The following is a 21,214-nucleotide window of genomic DNA, read 5'->3' on the forward strand; positions in this document are numbered from 1 at the left end:
TTTCTGCTCATGTCTCTTAAGTTCTAGTTTCCCCCCTCTCATCCTCTTTGTCGGGTTGTGTACCTGTGTCTCTCTGTTGATTTACCTCTGTTCCCCTCTCTGCAACTTTGCTCAGTTGTGTGCCTGAATCTTTCTGTTCTACTGGTATCCCTCTTCTCTTCTCTATCATTCCTGTCTCTTTATCTGGTTGTGTGTTTTTGTCCCTCTGTTCGAGTGGTCCTCTCACCATATCCTTATCTGGTTGTGTGTCTGTGTCCCTCTGCTCATGTCCCTGTGTTCTGGTGTTTTTGTCTTTCTATTTGTCTGGTTGTGTGTTTGTGAATCTATGATTGTCTCTAAGTTCTAGTGTCCCCCTCTCTTCCAATTTGTCGGGTTGTGTACCTGTCTCTGTCTGTTCATTTACCTCTGTTCCTGTCTCTGCATCTGTGCTCAGTTGTGTGCCTGTATCTTTCTGCTCTACTGGTGTCCCTCTGCTCTATTGTTCCTCTCTCTGTATCTTTATCTGGGTGTGTGTCTGTGTCTACCTGCTCAGGTTCTCCAGAACAATCCGTAATGTATGTTAACAACTGCGCCCCACGGTCATCTGTCTTAATACAAAGAACCCTTTTCACGGCTGCGATGCCAGTTCCAGCGAACTCCAGGCAGGCTCTGTATTTTGGTGATTAATAATCACGTGCTGTCGCAGGAGCCTCATTGCCGATTATCATGGGTAGGCCGGGGCCTAATGGATTTTGCTTTTAATTGCGGCCCGGGCCTGATCGCGCTGCTCCTCCCCCCCCCAGCCTGGACATGAAACCAGGGCCGGACTGGCACTTCCGGGCACCGGGCAATCCCCCGGTAGGCTGGACGGGGTGGGGGCCGGTTTGGTGACAGGGGGCCGGTTTTGTTGCTGGGGCCGATTTGGACCCTCAGGCGTGACCGAGCAAACAAGCACAATCTGCATAAAATGCAGCTGTTACGGGTGTTGCATGCGACGTCCGGGACCGTGTTCTTGATGTCACCCGATTTTATTTTATTTATTAAAATTCCACTTGTGACCTCTGACCTGGGTTGGGTGGGTGTACCGTGATGCGCGGCGCGCAGTGACTTCTACTCTCAGTCTGCGCGCCGCGGTAAAGTCATTCACCCTTAGGGTGGAGTCTGGAGACAGCGCAAGCCCATTGGGGGTCAGGCAAAAGAATTGCGCGTGGCAGAGACGACTGAAAGACAGGCTGGCATGGATGGAGTGGAGCCTGCCCCCGTGTCTGTCGCCCGGCGCCCGCTGCCAAAGGTGAGTGACAGGCCATCCCCTGCGTGAGTTTCATGTCCAGGCTGGGGGGGGGGAGGAGCAGCGTGATCAGGCCCGGGCCGCAATTAAAAGCAAAATCCATTAGGCCCCGGCCTACCCATGATAATCGGCAATGAGGCTCCTGCGACAGCACGTGATTATTAATCACCAAAATACAGAGCCTGCCTGGAGTTCGCTGGAACTGGCATCGCAGCCGTGAAAAGGGTTCTTTGTATTAAGACAGATGACCGTGGGGCGCAGTTGTTAACATACATTACGGATTGTTCTGGAGAACCTGAGCAGGTAGACACAGACACACACCCAGATAAAGATACAGAGAGAGGAACAATAGAGCAGAGGGACACCAGTAGAGCAGAAAGATACAGGCACACAACTTAGCACAGATGCAGAGACAGGAACAGAGGTAAATGAACAGACAGAGACAGGTACACAACCCGACAAATTGGAAGAGAGGGGGACACTAGAACTTAGAGACAATCATAGATTCACAAACACACAACCAGACAAATAGAAAGACAAAAACACCAGAACACAGGGACACAGGGACATGAGCAGAGGGACACAGACACACAACCAGATAAGGATATGGTGAGAGGACCACTCGAACAGAGGGACAAAAACACACAACCAGATAAAGAGACAGGAATGATAGAGAAGAGAAGAGGGATACCAGTAGAACAGAAAGATTCAGGCACACAACTGAGCAAAGTTGCAGAGAGGGGAACAGAGGTAAATCAACAGAGAGACACAGGTACACAACCCGACAAAGAGGATGAGAGGGGGGAAACTAGAACTTAAGAGACATGAGCAGAAATACACACGCACAGAACCAGACAAAGAGAGAAACACTTGAACCCATGAACATGAGGAGAGAGACACAAACACACAACTAGACAAAGATACAACATAGAGAGGAATGCTACAACCCAGAGGCACTGAGTATAGGGCTGCAGGGGTGCTGCTGCAACCCCAAAATAACCACCATGGAGTTTAGAAGTGAATGAGCAATAAAACGCTTTAACTTGTGTTTTTATTTTGTCACATTTACTGAGTTCATAGACAGAGGTCAAACGCCAGGCCATCCCTTTAGACAAATCGATGGGTATTCTTTGAACCTGGAGATTGGTGTTTTCTTTACTTTCTCCGTCAGCTCTTAGGGAACCAGAAAAGAAGCACGTTTTGTAATTTAGAAGTGTGAAGGAAACAACGATTTTACTAGGATCAAAGTCACTTGACTTTACATGGTGATGCACACAACAAATATTTGCTGAAAACAGATTTCCACAAATATTATTGTTTGTGCTGTAGGTAGTTTCACAAGTAAAACTGGATACCTTTGCACATGTAATGCCCATCTCAATGGAAAAGGTGCTGTCTGTAAATGACTGTGCTACTACACAGTCCTTTAGTAGTATATTTGTGAGAGTGTGCCCTAATACATATCTGGCTACACACCACACCCTTACCCCTCTCCTGCTGAAGGGGCGTGGCTCATTTGTAACACTTGCTCTTTGTGTGATATTTGGATGTTTCACAACCCCTGTGACTTCAGTGCAGTTACCTTGATGGCAGCACACCCACTCTAAAAACTGAACCAGCACCATTGCTAGAACAGACGGACACCAGCAGGAAAGAAAGGATACGGCACACAACTAAACAAAGAGAAGAGAACACTAGAATATAGAGATGCAATCAGACACACACAGGCACACAACCAGACACAGGTACAAAGAGAGCATCAGTTGAACATAGGGACACTAGCAGAGAGGCACAGGCATACAACCAGACACAGGTACACAGAGAGCATCACTTGGACATAGGGACACTAGCAGAGAGGCACAGGCACACAAACTGACACAGGTACAATGAGAGGATTACTTGAACATAGGGACACAAACAGAGAGGCAAAGGCACACAACCAGACACTGGTACAAAGAGAGCATCACTTGAACATAGGGACACTAGCAGAGAGGCACAGGCATACAACCAGACACAGGTACACAGAGAGCATCACTTGGACATAGGGACACTAGCAGAGAGGCACAGGCATACAACCAGACACAGGTACACAGAGAGCATCACTTGGACATAGGGACACTAGCAGAGAGGCACAGGCACACAAACTGACACAGGTACAATGAGAGGATTACTTGAACATAGGGACACAAACAGAGAGGCAAAGGCACACAACCAGACACGGGTACAAAGAGAGCATCACGTGAACATAGGGACACTAGCAGAGAGGCACAGGCACACAAACTGACACAGGTACAATGAGAGGATTATTTGAACATAGGGACACAAACAGAGTGGCAAAGGCACACAACCAGACACGGGTACAAAGAGAGCATCACGTGAACATAGGGACACTAGCAGAGAGGCACAGGCACACAACCAAGTCGTGACAAGCTCAGACTTTTAAATTAGCTGCAGGGCTGGACGAGAGAGCCGCTGCAGATTACAAGGGACAGAAACAATTGCTGCGCGGAGGCAGAGCAGGAAAAGGATGAAAGCGAACTGTCCTCGTTGTCTATGCTTAGCGGAAGTGCCTGCATTCCTAGGCATTAGGGCGGCTCTGTCTGGGTGATAGGACCAGAGCCCTGGGGTCGGCCTGGAGCCACGGCCTGCCGCCTCAATGTATTGGACAAGAAGGTAAAAATTATGAAATTAATTATTTGTAATGACACAAGCTTTTTCCAAGCATAAAAGTGTCAAATAAAGAAGACAAGACATGTGACGTAGCAAGATATTGCAAAAATAGAAATGCAACATGGAAAAAAAAAACTTTTTTCTTCTGCAGTGAACTTAAAGCGCAGGATCGGCAGTCTCGATTCTCTTCCTAGTAACTGGTTCTAGATATATAATGTACTGGCGCGCACATACGTCACATTTCTAGCATTTCCGGAATGGGTGGATTGTAGGTGAATGAGTTTCTGGCGAGCGGTACTTCCGCCATTGCAGCCTCCAGCCTGAGTGATGACAGCCATCAATGGCAGCAGCCTGAGAGATGCCACTTGTAGCCGATGCCTTTGTGGCCTAGATAACAGGTGTTTCTATCGCAGGGGCAGACGTAAGCCAGTGTCTGAAACAGCTCTCCAAGCATCGCTGCACACAAGGATCCCACGTTGATTCAGCACCTTCTGAGGAGCTTTTTCAGGTCCTTCTTACATTACACACAGGAATGACAAATCCCGGACATGTGTTGCTCTGCTTGGGAAGGGCTTAACCTCTGTAATTGTTTTTATAGTGACACTAGACACCGTAACACGGTAAAAGCATTCATTCTGTTCACTAACAGACACAATAACAGCTTTGGATACTCCAGAAAGCCAAGCTGATCATCACACCTGAAACCCAAAGACGGAGGAACAGCATCAGCCCCTGAATACAATACTGGAGTGCTACATTATCTGGTACCATATACTTGATAATGCGCACACAGTCACACCTGTCTTGCCCCATCTGCTGAATACGTGCATCTCTGTGCCTGTATTTGTACACTTCGTATCAAAGTCTACAGTGGTGGCTTTCTGAATACTTTTACATTGGTCACTGCTTGTGCCTCGCAGCGCCAATGGTGTTAGCCTGATACCACTGGCTCTGCAACTTATCTGGTCAGTCTGGGCAATGATCACATGGTGTGCAGAACGGGTATCAGACGCAGCTACCTTTTTGAAGCAGTGGTCAACCTGATGCCATCTTGCAGCACCCACACTGCGTGGAACGTGGACTAGGGCCACACAGTGATTCCTAGGGAACTGGCCTGAGATAACTCCTCTTAGGACCAAGAGAGCTTCAGGCAGCCCTAGTCAGTGCAGCCTATAATTATAGATCAAGTGCGCAGTGACCACGCTGGTGCTGGTCCAACTTTCAGTGCATCCGGCGTCACGTAGTGAAGAGCCTGGTGTTTGTAGTAGCTCTGTGGCAGCCACCGCCTGCTGCTGTTATCTAGTGCTGCGGGGTTGGGCAGCAGGCAGCGGGGCGCCCACTGGGGCAGACACCGCTCAGCAGTGCTGGAATACACTTTTATTAGGGTGGAGCAAGCAGTTCTATAGTCCAGTCTAATACAGTGTCCTGGCTAGCTGTAATGTGCCTCACTCTCCTGATTTCTGGTGCTTTGCAGCAGTTGCAAGATCTTCTTAAAGTTTCTCGATGCTCCAATGGGTGTAATGTCTGATATTTCTATGTTTCCCTCCTCTTCGTTGCTTGATTTGTGCTTGCAAGAAAGTGTCACTCATAGAAGTTGAAATGTCACTCATAATTACACTGAAATTGTGAAAATGTCACACACAACATTCTGAAACCTTGCCAGCTATGTTGAACTAATCGCAAATACTGCTGCTGGTCTCCTCATTGGCATGTAGAAAATAGGCAACCCCTCCCTGAAGTAGCCATGCTGGCTCTGGCCGTGGAGCTGCATCATGTTTAAAACAATCAAGCGTCACTTAAACGGACTTCAGAAACAACCCTGCATACCTAGACCAGAACTTGGCAATCTCAGGTGGACAGTGCGCACAGGAAGCCAAAACATTGCCAAATTGGAGACCAGGAGACGCTGGGCCAAAAGACTGGAACGCTGCCCTCTATAGCAGGGGTCTGGAGCAACATCCAGACTGACCTAAAAACTGCTCAAATCCTGCAGTTCAGAAGATCCCGAAGAAGCCCTTGTTCACTAAATACTGCAACCTTACTTGTTGGTTACCCATCTAAACTGTACCTTGGGCTCCTGACCTTTATTGCTCCATTGCTTTGCCAGACACATTCATGCTTTAGAAGTACTTCTACATCTATTTTGTAATCGTGAATTACGTAAATGGTTCACGTTTGGATTTAAATGCATGCATATTTCTTTTGTGGGCATTCTAAATCTGCCATGGCTTTAGCTGTTTTCAACCCACATTCTCCTATACGGTTACAAGATGAGGGTAGCTTATCCTACTCACTGAAATTTGTGTGAAGAAACCTTGCAGTCATTCTGCCCATGCTAATGTGTTGATGCGTGTTGGCAAAGCGTGCACTGTCGCTGTGCTATACTGGTCTTCTGCATTTAAAAAAAAAAATAAATAAATACTGCAGACCGTGATATGTACCTGCCTGAGAGGGAAGCTTGCACTGCTTCCTCTTATGTTGCCTTGCGCCCGTCCTGTTAGGAAAGTGCGCATGCTTGATGCACATCTCGTAATTGTGCTGTCTGCGTTAGGGAATCTTGTGCGGTTGATGTACATTTCTGAAATGGTGAAGCTCGAATTCACTTGCATGTGCAAAACATTGAACTTGTTTTTTTTTTTTTGAAACATTTTTTATTGTTTTCATAGCATCAACTCAATACAAGCCCCGCTACCCCCCCTTCAAAAGGGATACTTTACATGCATCGTTGCCATCCAATATCCAGGAGAATAGTCATCCATCACATGCGGGCCCCCCCCTCCCTCCCCACCCCATGTCAGTGTGCCTCCCTCCGCCTTCCCCTCTCCTGATGTGCCCCTCCCCTACAATAAATCATGCACGGGTGCTCAACCTCCTCTAGGGAACCAAGGCTTTCCCTCATGCCTAGCCACGTTCTTGCTTCCAGTGCTCGCCACTGCTCCCCTCCTACTCCCCGTTCAACGCCTCCTCCTGCCTGTCAGAGGTGTCCCCCTTTCTCCCGGTGTCAGACATCAGCCCCTGAAGTTCCACCACCAGCGCCTCCCACGCTCGGGCTGTCGACAGCGCCTTCTCGTCATCCCTCCGAAGGGCTAATTGCAACCGGAGTGTACCCTCTGCCCCCGCCCATCGCGCAAACGCCGCCCTCCACCGCAAGAAGCTAGGCCCCGCTCGGGACTTCCAGTGCATAGTCAGTTCCCTCTTGGCCATAATCAACCCTAAGTCGTAAAACTTGCTAGTAACCTTCGTCCGGCGGGTGCGGGGAAACCAAAGTAGCAAGCAGGCCCCCAGTTCCGGGGCAATAATGCGGTCCGTCACCTGATTCAGGCAATCCATAACCTCTGCCCAATAGTCACCCAACTGGGCGCAGGACCAAAACATGTGACGAAAATCAGCACCCTCTCCCCCGCACCGCGGGCATTGAGAGTGCGCACCCCCAAAATATTGCAATATCTTAACCGGCTTCAAATACGCCCTGTGCAACGTAAAAAACTGAACCAGCTGAAACCGGGCATTGCGCATTCCCTTCCAGGCCCGCCGCACCAGCGTGGTCCATGTAGTCTCGGGGATCGGTTTCTCAAGGTCCAATTCCCACTTACCCCTCATGGCGGCAAGGGGCGGCAGGCCTTCCGTCGATAGTCTGCGGTAGAGACAAGTAATGGCCTTGGACGTCCCCGCCGCCATCACTACATATTGGCAACCTGCAGCGATCGGTGGCTCCGAGAGCCCCATATTCCAATGTCCCTGGAGGCTCGCTACAAGGGCCGCGTGGAGTAAAAAGTCCCCACGTGGAAGCCCGTAAGAGTCCTGCAAGTCCTGGAAGGGCAGCAGCACCCCCTCTCTGAATAAATCGCCCACCATCTGCACGCCCAGCTCCTCCCAAACGGCCAGCCCAGACCAATCGCCCCCATGCGGGAACGCCGTACACATTCCCAAAGGGATCTCCAGGGCATAGGGGCGAGTGATCGCAGCCCTCCTCTGGCACCTGTTCCAGCACAGCCGGAGGGTACGCTCCTCCAGAGTAAGCTGGGCAAGGTCCAACCGCTGCTGCAAGACTATGAAGGCGAGCACATGCCGCGGAATCAACCTGCCCTGTGGGCCCTCTGGGCCTCTATACTCCCTGGCCACCGCCTGCGTAAGCCATTGGAGTTGGGCTGCCAGATAGTACCATTCAAAGTCCGGGACTGCCAGGCCCCCCTCCGCTCTCGGCCGCCGCAGTGTGGTCAAAGCCACCCGCCTCCTCCCCGAGCCCCAAATGAAGCCCGTAGACAGTGCTCGGAGCCGTGCGAAATACGACGCAGGTATCCATATAGGCAGGGTGCGAAAGAAGTAGAGGAGGCGTAGCAACGCCACCATCTTCAACAGCGCTACCCTCCCGGCACACGAAAGTGGGAGCGTACTCCAGAAACTCATGCTACCACGCAAGCCGCGAATGGCTCTGCCAATATTCCCCTCCAGCAAATCAGGCTGGGTGTGGTAGATACTAACCCCCAAATATCGCAGGCAGCTACCTTCCCATCGGATCACTCCCAGCGACTGGGGGGCCCGGCTGCCCGGCAACAGCGGGAACAAGCATGTCTTGCCCCAGTTGACCTTGAGCCCGGACAGCAAAACATTGAACTTGTATTGAATAATTTTCTTTAGCAGCAGCCATGTTTTGTATACGGAGATTTACGAACTGACTCATGTTTGAGAATGCAGCTATTAATGTAGTCAGTTTTGGGCTTGTACGGGCCTGTGTGCCTGCAGCAGAGGAGTGGTTCTTGCTTTGATTGACATGTGTGGTCATTTTCCTTCAGTCCATAGAGACCATCAACCTTGATGGCAGTGGAAGGCTCTCCTTCCCGGAGATACTGAAGACAAGCATTGGCATAGCCAATAGGTCTCGCCTTTGGGACCTTATAAGTGTTTAGTTCTCCAGCACAATATTCTTGGTGCAACAACATCAAGTGCCGCATGGCTAAACACTTATAAGGTCCCAAAGGCGAGACCTATTGGCTATGCCAATGTTTGTTTTTCCAGCTTTCAGCTGTGAAGGAAAACATCCATTGGGAAGATGCGGTCGAATTTCCCAAGATTAATCAAAAATGTTAACATGATCTAGCACCCGTGGTGAGGAAGGCGTTGTAGTTCCTCAGACTCGGGCTCCTCGATCGCGGCCATTGCCGGCCACATACGTGTCGCCCTGACGTGGGGGGAGGGGCTTTAGTTGCTCCCAAGCAAAGAGGACAGCATTTAGGAACCAGCGGGCAGGAGTTACAATCCTACTAGAGAAAACAATCCCTTGCCTAGTCTTAGAAATAGCCTGATGGCTGCAAGCCAGCATGCTTTCTAAAAAGTAAACTGGACCAGATTGTGAAACAGGAGAAGAAACCATGGAGAAATCATAGAAAATTAAAGATGATGGTCTCCATAGATTTTCCAGAGAACCCCAAACTAATCAGTCGCTTCAGGACCCTACTTTAATGTACAGAGTTTTGTGAGAAAAAAAAGGAAGCTTAACGTATCCTTTGGTCCCTTCAATTGAATTCTGTGTGTTTCGTCAGTTGCCAATAGGTGTGCTTAATCAGAGTGAATGCTCTTTGCAAGTTTTATTCTCTGATGCTAGTTTGCTTGCTTAGGCACAGTTTGAGTTGTCTGTGTACTGTACATGCATAAACTGGTTTGCATGATGCTCAGTTCCTAATCATTTGGGCCTCTGGTGGTAACCTGTTTAGATATAGCCTATAAGCAAAAAGGATGTTTAACATATAGTGCAGTAACTGTGTATTTGCAGAGATTGTTACATGAGCTCTCTGCCCCCACACAGTTGCTGGCGCTAGCTCAAATCGCATTGCCCATCTGCTGTGAGATATTAGAAAGTGGCACCCAAGAGGCGTGTCATCACTTCTATGTGCCATTGACATTTATTGCATTTTTATGCTGGAAAAAAATCTAAACTCCTCTTGTCAGTTGCTCGAAGGGCACTTGAAGTCTTCAGAGAAAGGCCACTGGTGCTGATGTGTTGGGCTGTAGCGCGTAACTAAGCAATGATCGTGATCATTTAAGGCGTAGTTTTGGGATGACAGGCGTCCTAAGTAGTTAAAGAGCTGGAGCAGTGATATAACAGAACAAAATAACATAAATAAAAACAAAATAACACATCCTAACAGGACACAATGCAAAAAACAATCACAAAATAACGCATACTATCAAGTACAGTACAACATAGTAATAATACAGCACAAATAAACTAAATTAAAACTACAGAACACATCAAAACCAATGGAACAAATAAGCAGAGATAGTCTTGCCACATATTACCACCTACACAAACCTGCTTTCATGATGTGGTGGTAAAAGACGCTTGCACCTAGCAGCAGGGTCTTCCCACCAAGACCATGAAATAGCGTGAGTCGAAATGTTTAGTGATGCGGTTGGTTGTCGGAGAAAAGCAAGCTGTGAGGCCAGCAGCAGCAAGTGACTGAAACGAAACACTATCTTAATGTACACATTTTGCATCCTAAAAGAACCGTGGACTTTCTGCTGCGCCTGAACAGTCAGATCAGCGGGAGCCAGACACAGGCGGGCCTCTGATCAGCAATATTAACCTTAATTAGAAAGTACCGACGTTTTTCCAGAGTTTTCAGTGTGCTGCAAAAGGCATTCTGTGTAATGAGGAACGGATTGCTTGATGACTTGGTACATCCCAAAACACGTACACGTGGAAAGGCAGACATTTGTTTGACTTTTGGGCCAGGGCTAAGCAGCAGTGATTGCCTCTAATTGACAAGCATTGAGCCTTGACGGCTTAATGAGATAAGAAAGGCAGATGGCACTCGTGCACACAAGCTTTAGGCCAGGAAAAGCTTGTGGGTAGCATTTTTAAAATCCCCTTCCTAAAAGTTGAGCAAGCAACAGCGCATGCGCTGCTCTAGGCTCGACCTAAAAAACTAGGGCCTGGTCAGGCTGGCAGTGTTCGAGGGCTGGTTCTTCTCATAGAGTCTGTGATCTGCTAGGCGGGGTGTTGGCGCCTCGGCGTTGTTCACGGGATACCCTGAAAGGCCTCAAGATGCCGCCCCGTGATTAATGTTGTCTTAAACATCTGATTAGATGTTATGGCCACCGTAATTCATTACCAAGCAGTCTGTTCTAGTCGCTTACACTAGGCACCAGGTTCTGGCTGCGGCGGTACCAGTCTCAGCACTGAAGTGTAACATATTAGTTGATGCACATACTTTCGAGATTTGAACCACCGCCTCCCATGCTACTGTGATGCCAGCACAGGGCGCGGAGAAACTGCCCATTCAGGCAGGTATATTTCCTTATCTCGAAATAGAAGTGAGAATAGCTCAGCAGGTGGGGACACTTCTTGCTTGATCTGTCTGAAGCCTCATGAGCATCAGCCATGAAGCAAAAGACGTGCATGCTTCAGAATATTGCCTATCAGTACATAAATCAGAATACCCACGCAGTGTATCCTCTTCTTTTTCTGTTTGTGTTCTTCTATTTCTCCAAATTATCCGGAAGCACTTTCTGTATTCAGTCACTACTTGTAAAATGATGCCATTGATCACAGTGCCACATGCCTTCTAGTGGGAGATGCAGTGACATCCACCTTCATGAGCCTCCTTGCAAATAGATGCGTGTGAAATAGCAGCACGTTGGTTGTGCAGTGCAATAAATACTGTCTTACTTCCCCCGTGTAGATTCCATCATCTCTGGGACTCTCACAGACTTCCTTGCCAGCCAAATAGTTATCGCCCAGCTGTGGAACAAACTCATTTAAAAACAGGAACAGCCAATGACAATTGATTGGGCTTTTGTATAGTGGATAATGTTAGCATCAATGCTACACGGAAGGGGTAGCACAAGGGCAGCAATGGAAGGCGTTTGCTTTCCCACACTCAGTCTCGTTCTGCTGAGGAACAGGGCTTTAAGTGGGCCGGGTCCTGCCGGTGTAGTTCTAAAAAGCATGCACTGAGACGGATCCCTATCGGGCTCTCCATTTTTGCCCTCACCCTCAGGGTGAAAAAAAAATCTCAACTCTGCAGCAGTGCCACCCTTCGCTGCCTTTAATGCAACTTCAAAGAGCCTCGTTATCGTTCTTTCACGGTCTCATCATTTCAGAACTGAAGCATTTTCAATATTATATACTACGAAGCCATAGTTGTCGCTTATTTATCTTGTGCAACTAACCTCCATTGACAAAGCCAATAGTGCTGGCTTGTTGTAGGTATAATGTTACTTGCTGTATTATGTATCTGGATGCAATGACAGATGCATCAAAATACCAGTTGGGCGGACACACTTGGCTAAGCACAGGCTATTAGCTTAGGTATTTTAAGCCACGGCCTCAATGACATCGACCATGCCCCTTTGGGTGCCCTTCCCCACCGAGTTATTTTTATCCCACTTAAAGCCCTGCTGAAGAACATTTTAAACCTGTCGCCAAGATCATGTTAAACAATCCTAGGCCTCGGCCACCGACCTAATTTGAGGTCCCGGCATTTGAACCTATACAAATTACAAAGACACAAGCCAAACCAGAATGTCACCCCACACACAAGATTGGAAAGAGAAATAGTTTGACGATTTATTTAATTCATTTTTGTCCGCCTAGGGATTTTATTCAGGGGACTCAGAATTATGTAGTTCTAAGCCAGGAGAGAGATTTTTCCGGTTACAGATGACTAGTTCCAGGCAACTGACAGCAAAGCTATCTCTTAGAGGTGAAATAATTCCCACAGGCTCGTCCCGGAGAGCTCTTCCTCGGGTTACAGGGTCTTCAGGCAACCCTATAGTCTTCAAGATGAAGCCCAACGCTTTCTGACCACATTCTGCGAGACCCCTAGAGGCCTGAGGGCTGCCCCAGTCACATAACACAATGCTGAGGTCTAAGCGGGGATCTGAGTAGGAGGCTGCAGAACAACTTATCATGGAGGTCAGGCGGATTCTGTTCGGGAACCCCCCAGAAGCTCTACATAGTAAGCAAAGCATTTGGAGCAGGATGCACTGGTACTGTCTTCATAATCGCGGATGTGATCTGTGGACCTCTTTAAGGCATTAGCTACTCAACTACATTGGAATAAATGCAAGAGTTGAGCCATCAAAATGTAAGTCATATAACCAGGAAACTCTGCTAGAGAATAACTATAATCACCACAAACAAATGAGTAAATGAGATGATTTCTAATTGAATACAATGTCCTTCCTATATTTTGTTTTACACTACCTGTACATGTTGTGGTGCTTTCTCCTTTCTGTATATATAATGTGGTAACAAACAACACACACATTGGGTTAAGGTGTTTCGGCAGGTGTGGCGGAGCTATACTTTCATTTTGGGTCCTATTCTTCAGCCTTAAATCTGCCCTGTGTCTTCACCAAGTCTCTGAACTCATTCATGGGACTTCTCCACAAGCTGGTGATCTCTGTCCATTCATGCCTGAAAGACTGGATGATTAATATAGGGTCATGCAGAATGTCACTTCTCAGGTATGCAAGGTGCTCTGCCATCTTGGATTCTTTGTAAACTTGTCCAAACCCCCCTCTCATTCCAAAGTGGGCTCACCCATTTATCGGCTCCTTCTCCGGGACAGATCTGTGTGCTGTATTTATACCTGATGCTCTGGCTCGCCTTCAACTCAAGCATTATTAAAATAATTTTGAACATTGCCCTGTTGTCACTAACAGTAACAGCAGCCTAGTGGCTCTTGCAACATCAGAGGCTCGCGTCTCGTTGGTGATAGTGAGGCCCATGCTGTCTCTAGATGCTGCTCTGCACTCTGTCACGGACTCCGGAACTCGTATTTGCATAAGCTGATCCCTCCTTAAAACATGGTAAAATTGGCTTACACCGAATTGGAAAATTTAATTTACTTGTAAGTCCCTAGAAATGTGGTTCTACATGTACCCAAGGACTGTAAATTAAATGCTGCCAGTGGGCCTGCAACACTTATTGTGCCACCCACGTAAGTAGCCTATTTAAACATGTGCCAAGGCCAGGGCCTGTCATTGCAGTCTGCTTGTGCAGTTGTAAAACTGCCATTTTGACCTGGCAAAAGGAACCTTTTGCCAGGCCTAAAAATATTCCCTTTTACTACATATGTCACCAGGATGTCACCACTAGCGCAAGCCCTGTCCATAAGGCAGGGTGCAGTATGCAGAGCGCAGTGTATTTAAATGGTTTGGCATATACTTTTAAGTTTTATATGTCCCGGAATAGGCAAGGCTGAATTGCTAGCCTTGTTCTTTGTGTGATTCTTGATTTTTCACAATCCCATGACTTCAGTGATGTACAGGCAACATTGATGGCAGCACCCACACTCTGAAAAGTGTTCCAGTGCCACTGGCCTGGGTGCCTTTGTGTGAATCTTTCATGCTTTCTGGCTAGGGTACCGTGTGAGACATTTCCATGCCTTCTGGCAGCCTGGGTGCTTATGTGTGACGTTTCCTAGTTTCTGGCCTCAGTGACCTGGAGGCTCATTTGTGACATTTCAATACTTTCTGGCCTGGGTGCTTATGTGTGACGTTTCTGTGCTTTCTGGCCTGTTGTGATCAGGCCTGGGGCAGTGCCTAGGTGCTTATGTGTGAATTTCCAGTTTCAGGCCTCACTTTACATAAGATGCTTCATTTGAGCTCTGTTTACAAAACTCAGGATATGAAAATCATTTAAGGTTTGCACATATTTGGACAATTGTTTGAGGTTAATTGCGTTTTTAAATATCTTAGTGCTATTTTATATGAAGAATAAATTGGTTATATTTAAATTCATGTTTCGTGCTAGACATTTCATTTTTTAGTGTTCTCTGTAAGAATGTCTGTGATTAATGACTGGGTATCCTGGTGCTCCATAATGTAATCATTTACTATGCTTTAAAAGTTAATACAATCTAATATGTAATGAAAAATGTGTTGAAAAATGCTCTGTTTTGGCCTTTCTGTCTCCAAAATTTTCTTGGGGGGACAACCCCCCAAACTCCCCCTAGTAGTGGTTGCTTACTACGCTTGCTCGCTACACACCATGTGGGGGCTGGTCTCACTTTTACTTTGTTCTCTCTGATTCACTACTTGTGTCTTTTTTTGGTGCTCTTTGAAAGAATGTCTATGGGTACATATGACTAGGTGGGTAACCTGGTGCTCGTTAAGGTCATAATCTACTATTTACTGTGCATTGAAAGTTGATACGATTGAATATGTAATGAAAAAGGTGCTGTAAAATTCACCATTTTTGTCTGTCTTTTTCCAAAATTTTCTTGGGGGGAGAAGCCCCCTAAACCCCCCCACCCCCATCCCTAGTAGCAGTCGGGCACGCTCGCTACGCGCCGGGCGAGGGGCTGGTCTGCCAAAATTTGCCAGGGCTGCTTTCAGTTCCCAGTCCGGCCCTGCATGAAACTCACGCAGGGGATGGCCTGTCACTCACCTTTGGCAGCGGGCGCCGGGCGACAGACACGGGGGCAGGCTCCACTCCATCCATGCCAGCCTGTCTTTCAGTCGTCTCTGCCACGCGCAATTTTTTTGCCTGACCCCCAATGCGCTTGCTCTGTCTCCATACTCCACCCTAAGGGTGAATGACTTTACCGCGGCGCGCAGACTGAGAGTAGACGTCACTGCGTGCCGCGCATCACGGTACACCCACCCAACCCAGGTCAGAGGTCACAAGTGGAATTTTAATAAATAAAATAAAATCGGGTGACATCAAGAACACGGTCCCGGACGTTGCATGCAACACCCGTAACAGCTGCATTTTATGCAGATTGTGCTTGTTTGCTCGGTCACGCCTGAGGGTCCAAATCGGCCCCAGCAACAAAACCGGCCCCCTGTCACCAAACCGGCCCCCACCCCGTCCAGCCTACCGGGGGATTGCCCGGTGCCCGGAAGTGCCAGTCCGGCCCTGGATACACGATACCGCGGGGATACCAGATATTACACAACACCGGCCTGCGGGCTGAGGCGTGATCGAATAGGGTCAGGCATGGAGGGAAAATTAGCTTTGTGAGAGTCCATAAAAGGAACTGGTGAATAAACTGCTCGTTGCCATCTATTAGCGGTTTGTAAGTGAGCTCGGAAGGGAGTCTGTCGGGGCCGTTTCATATGAGGGCTGTGGTAACACTGATGTATGGTGTGTGGTGTGCAGGCTCGTGGTAGCACGGTGTGGCGATGGGACAGGATTCAAGGGCAGGGAAGGGTGGTCGAACGGAAATAAAAGTATTGTAAAATATGCTTTGCGGAAGCTGATGGATTTGTCAGTTTCTGTTTTTCTTGTTTTACTGATGTCTCTGGGAAACCGATGGCCTTGATGTGGCTTTGGGCTCCTAGCAGCGACCTGCTATTAGTCATTTTCTAGCGTTTTACAGCACTTCAGTGAACTTTTGCGTTAGTAGTGCTTGAGTGGAGTGTAATAGTAGGTTTAAATAAGAATCACTTGTATTGATGGGCGCAAGGAATGCGTTACTTCCTGTAGTACAGCTATGGTACTCTGGACCCACCCATCCCCTAATGTCTCCCCATTTGGGGCCTTTCAGTCGGGTATAGTTTGTTTACAGCCCACAGTGAGTAATTCAAGCATTCCATCCATCCCCTTGTTTTTGTTACCCTAAGGGGGGTGGGTGTGCCCAGATGTCGGTCCTGTGCACACTTTCACTGGAGCCAACCTGTACGTGGCTGATGAGCCCTCATAATTGCGATATGGGTCCTGGGTTGCTTGTATCGTGGGTCAACGAAGGGCCTGGCAGTTTAGGCTGGACAGTGCACATTGTGGCAGACCCAGGGCTGATTTTCATGCGGCCGGGTCTGAACTGGGGTGGCATAGTGGGTGAAAAAAGATGGATTGGGATGTGGCCCGAATGATTTCTAGCGGCTTAGACTAAGCCAAGTTTTCCTGGGCAGCACCGTTGTCGCTACAGTGAGGAAAGAGTGGAGTGGTGTCAACGACAGAAGAGATTGCACCCCCCCTCCCCGTGCTGCTGCCCTCGACTGCAAGTGAGCCTATGTGCCTGTGTTTCCTCGTGTCTGCCTCTGTTGGAGTAAGTGTGAGGCTGGTCCTGGGTGGTGAGTGGCTACGAATGATAAGGGCACTGGGAAGGAGTGGTTGTCCCGTCTGCTGCCCAACCTTTGTTGCCAATAAGACATATGTTGATATATATTCATAGTCCACCCCAAGGCATCAACTGTTGGGTGTGTGGGCCAAGTGCAGTTTCTGGCTTCACAATTGACTATTACAAATCTACAGTGAGTTCTGTTCTGTTGGGAGACGTGATTTTCTTTACAAGATATTGAGGAGCTTTAACGCAAACACCTTCATACAGACCAATGGATGATCAATGCCACAATATGTAAATCGGAGAAATTTTTTTCCTGTTCTGAATCGGAGTTAGAATTGAAAGATTGAAGGGAACGGACACAGACAATTGAAGGAACTCCATGAGGCTTCGGCCTCAGCATGTGTGTAGCATTGTCTAATTAAGATCCCACGCAGAATAAGACAAATTTCCCTGCATTTCAGAGATTTTTGAAGATTTAATGCAAACAAGGTTCTGGCAGGTTTATGAGAAAAAGTTTAAAATTCCAGCAAGAAGTTTTTCTGAATGTCGGTATATGGATTCTCACCCTGACCAAAGAGTATCCATGTGTTCTGAGTCCAAAGGAGAACCACCAAGCCTTTCCGGATTTGAAACACGTCGACAAGGGCACGACCCAAAGAGCATGGTCTAAAAGACATTTTGGGCACACAGGGATAATGAGGTTCATGGTTTAAAGAAAACACCCCTCTACCCCTCTTCTACCCCTCTTCTACACCTCTACCCCTCTACTACCCCTCTACTCCTCTACTACCCCTCTACCCTACTACCCCTCTACTCCTATACTACCCCTCTATTACCCCTCTACGTCCCCTCTACCCCTCTACTACGCCTCTACCCCTCTTCTACCCCTCTACTACCCCTCTACTACCCCTCTACCCTTCTACCACCCCTCTACTACCCCTCTACCCTTCTACCACCCCTCTTCCCTTCTACTACCCCTCTACCCCTCTTCTACCCCTCTACCCCTCTTCTACCCTTCTACCCCTCTACCCCTCTTCTACCCACTGTAACTAGCAAAGACACTGTGTCACGGCAGCATCACTCTGCACCACCACAGCATTACTCTGCACCACCACAGCATCACTATGCACCACCACAGCATCACTCAGCGCAACAGCAGCATCACTCAGCATCACTCAGCAACACCACAGCAACACTCAGCGCCACCACAGCATCACTCAGCACCACCACAGCATCACTCAGCACCACCATAGCATCACTCTGCACCACAACAGCATCACTCTGCGCCACCGCAGCATCACTCAGCACCACCACAGCATCACTCAGCGACACCACAGCATCACTCAGCGCCACCACAGTATCACTCAGCGCTACCACAGCATTACTCAGCACCACCACAGCATCACTCAACGACACCACAGCATCACTCAGGGCCAACACAGCATCACTCGGGGCCAACACAGCATCACTCAACACCACCACAGCATCACTAAGCACCACAACAGCATCACTCAGTACTACCACAGCATCACTCAGCACCACAACAATATCACTCAACGCCACCACAGCATCAGTCAGCACCACCACAGTATCACCACAGCATCACTCAAGGCCACCACAGCATCACTCAGCACCACCACAGCATCACTCAGGGCCACCACAGCATCACTCAGGGCCACCACAGCATCACTCAGCGCCACCACAGCATCACTCAGGGCCAGCACAGCATCACTCAGGGCCAGCACAGCAACACTCAGCGCCACCACAGCATCACTCAGGGCCAGCACAGCATCACTCAGGGCCAGCACAGCATCACTCAGAGCCAGCACAGCATCACTCAGGGCCAGCACAGCATCACTCAAAGCCACCACAGCATCACTCAGGGCCACCACAGCAACACTCAGCGCCACCACAGCATCACTCAGCAACACCACAACATCCCTCAATACCACATCAGTATCACTCAGCATCCCCTTTGCAATAGTACACCACCACATCATCATCACTCAGCAAGACCTAAGTATCATTCAGCATCACCTCAGCATCACCTCAGCACCAGTCACCACCACCACCACCACTACCACCTCAACATCACTCAACACCACCTCAGCCTGCTCTCGGAATCTGCCATCTGTTGATTCTCCCCTAGCGTCTGGCCGCTGGTAGTGTTATAATACAGGTACTAGTTCACAACCTTCAACCTCCAATTGTTTATGCCCCCTCAAAAAAAAACTTTAACAAACAACCATTGGAATAGGCAAAAACAAGTTGCCAGCATTGCAAGAACAAAAGAAAAACAAGCATTGGCATAGCCAATAGGTCTCGCCTTTGGGACCTTATAAGTGTTTAGCCATGCAACAGTTGATGTTGTTGCACCATGGATATTGTGCTGCATAACTAAATACTTATAAGGTCCCAAAAGCTAGACCTATTGACTATGTGTGAGAAGTTGGCCTGGCATATGCTGTCCTCTAGTTATAGGGGACACCTTATACCAGTCCAATTCGACTCTTATGGTGATAGGTTAAAGACAACCTTTAAAGAAAGCTATCCTAGTGGTAGCTGTGGAGAGCAGCCTTCAGGCTAAGTCTTGAAGGAGTGTTAAGCTTATTGTTTTACCATAGATAACCTCTTGAATAACCAAATGAAAGAGTAGTCCACACAGGTATATCTACAAAATATATGTATTTATTCTAGGAATAACCCCACTAGTCTCTTTATGAGGCTAGAGGTAAAGATACAATTCAAACAAGCATTGATAATTACAATAAATAGCACTGGAATCACAGGGCCCCAGGGGGGGACCAAACCGTATATCAAAAAAGTGGTATAAGAACCACGACAATTCTACAGACAATGCCTAGGGCATTTAGGGTCGCTGACCCCTTGTGAAACCACCCAAGTTAGTGAGGAAGGGGACCCACGGGAGACGGGTGCAGTGGCTAAAGCTACTGTCGGGATCTCTATTAAAGCCTATGGAGAATGTCGCAGTTGAATTTTACAAGATTAAAACACTTCTAGCAGGAGTTCAAGATCAATACTTTAGAGTTAAGCTTTTGAAGGGCCCACACCCACGAGAGTACCGAGGTACCACTGTTACCTGCCCCAGGGAAGCCGGGTGCATAGGTCATTTTCGATGTCGGGTCGCGGGCTGATTTTCAATGGCAAAACGTGAAGAACTGCTGCTAGCAAGAAGCGTTGTCGTTGTCGTGAAGAATGAAAATGTAGATCTTGAAAAGAAGGACCTGAAAGTAGAGGGGACAGAGTCTGGGTTCCGGCACAGTGACCAGGGGGCTCAAGAGAAGGAGCCCTTCAATGTCGGGTGCTTCCAGGTGGAAGAGGTGTAGCTTGGATCGTCAGGAGTGGGGTCCAGGAGGCGTCAAGGAAGGCCAGCTTCTGGAGGGCAACTGTCCCACAAAGGATGAGGGTCGCTGCGGTGTTAGTGTCCGGATTGGATCCACTAAGCCTTGGCAACCACAACTTACGCAAGAAACACAAAACTGCTACTGGTGCAGACCCACGAGGTCTGAGCAAGGTCTCCAGCAAGGAGATTGACGAGCAGGCCTGGAGCAACCAGGGGAACTCTTGGAATGGAAGATTGACCTCCACTAGGGCCCACAAGTCAAGAGACAAGGGACCGTGGGAGGCAGCAATTTGGCGTGTGTAAAGATGCGCCCACGGGTTGCCGGAGTGGGCTAGGGTGTCGATCTTTGGCACAGATGATGATGAGAGGTTGGCTCAATAATGGGCCAAAGCACAACTTCCGCACTTGTCGGGGTTGGGTGCTGTGCAAGAGGTGGCTGGTGTCCTGGGGTATTGGGGATCTCGGCACCCACGGGGTCCACAGTGCTGAGCTTTGCTGTGCACACTCACTGGCCTCTGGGATGCTTGGGAACCCACCTCAAGATAGGAAAGAGTCGTCGATGTCCGTAGGAGCAGCGAGGTTCCAACCGGGTCACTTGCAGTGTTTCAGGTGCCTGCCAAGCAGGGGGGTAACTCCTTTACCCCAAGGGAGATTTCTTCTTTCAGCTGTGCGGCAGCAAGTCGAAGTTCAAGTGTGTGAAGTTCAAGAATAATCTGAGGCTCTGGGGACCCTGCATTCACCTTTATCCAAAGATTAGGGGAGTGTCCAGATCAGAGCCCACCAATGAGAGTTCAGGCGGGAAAGGGTGGCTACACCCTCTCCCCTTTGTGTGGTTTCCCGCCTGGGCAGGGGACAGGATGCCCCTGAACCGGTTTGAGGTGGTGTATGCAGAAG

The sequence above is a fragment of the Triturus cristatus genome, chromosome 1_1, assembly GCF_964204655.1.
Source record: "Triturus cristatus chromosome 1_1, aTriCri1.1, whole genome shotgun sequence".
NCBI classification, from domain to species: Eukaryota; Metazoa; Chordata; class Amphibia; order Caudata; family Salamandridae; genus Triturus; species Triturus cristatus.